This window comes from Penaeus monodon, chromosome 15 (assembly GCF_015228065.2).
Source record: "Penaeus monodon isolate SGIC_2016 chromosome 15, NSTDA_Pmon_1, whole genome shotgun sequence".
In the NCBI taxonomy this organism is placed as follows: domain Eukaryota; kingdom Metazoa; phylum Arthropoda; class Malacostraca; order Decapoda; family Penaeidae; genus Penaeus; species Penaeus monodon.
The window spans coordinates 32,780,239-32,781,602 of record NC_051400.1 but is presented as its reverse complement, the minus strand read 5'-3'; positions in this window follow the sequence as shown (position 1 = coordinate 32,781,602).

The following is a 1,364-nucleotide window of genomic DNA, read 5'->3' as shown; positions in this document are numbered from 1 at the left end:
AACGTATTCCAAATTCATACCAACCCAGATTACACCCCACCCCCGCCCCCGCTCATTTCACCCTGGCACAAGGTGTGAAATTAGGCCTATGTTCACACTCTAATCGCCTTATGACTATTTCACGGTGATGGCTATAGCTCGTACCTATCAAGTGATGAAACAACAAAAGTGAAATCAGTATCCCCCCTACGGTAGTATTGAAGGCAACTATGCTAAAGCTATTGTCAACCAGCGGTAACCAATAAATTCTATCAATATTCCTCATCATTAATAATGGGAAAGGTATGATAATCACAACCAATCCCAGTGGATTCATAAATCAATCTGCTTTTTTTTAAATTTTGATACTGAGAATGTTATATTTAGCTTCTCGAAAAAAAAAAAAAATCTTACTGGACTTCATAATTTTGACAATAAAACTCCAACGAAGACTTACAGCGCGCTACAGGTGGTGATCGTGAGCGCTCTGATTAGGACTGTTTTTTCAAATCTGGAACCTATGCTTCAGATTCCAGATTTATTCCCTCTTCCTTCCAGGTTTAATGAGACCCATCCGGTCGGTTACTCTCAACAAACTATTACCCAACCTGCGAAGAAATCAAACCCAAAGTTCATATTTCTCCCGTACCCGACATACGCTGTATATTCCAACGTATTCCAGTTGCGAATACGCCAAGACGAGAAGGCAGCCACACGCTGTCGGTTTTGAGATACTTAACAGTCAAGTCTATGGCGACCCCAGGCCATCGGTGCTCCTCGTCTGGCAACATCCTGTAACGACCATTCACCTGATCAAGAGAACAACCCCACGCGAACAAAGATAATGGTTCTTCATTCGTTTTCCCCGACTCACCTACAAAACGGGGCCATAATCATGAATACCTCAGGTCTGGCTTGCTTCAAAGCTTTTCCCTTCTGGACGTGTGCCAGCGGTTGGAAATTCGTGTAGAAAAATATTTAAGTCTTTTAAAAATGAATTCGCTTGAATGTAAATTACATCGGGAAGGAAGGTGATCCGCACGTGTTTGGGGAAAATTAAAAACAATACAGAAGGTAGTTTACGAGGTTAAATACCTCGGTTCAAGGTTTGCCACTAAAAAACGCCGAGTTGAACCTAGGCGTGAGGCAAGGAAGGGAGGCACCCCATTCCCGGCCCCTGAGGAACATGCCTGGACAACCGTTGGTGGGGGTGATGTCACGCGCTCCACAGGGAAGATACTTACGTTTGCTGTTGACATAACCGCTATTATTCCAAGCATTTCTTTGTCAAATATGGTTCATAGCGTGTAGTTGGAATATTAATCCTATCATTAGCAGAACTATTCTAAAATGCGAAGTTATTACAGGTAAATTTACCAACGCCC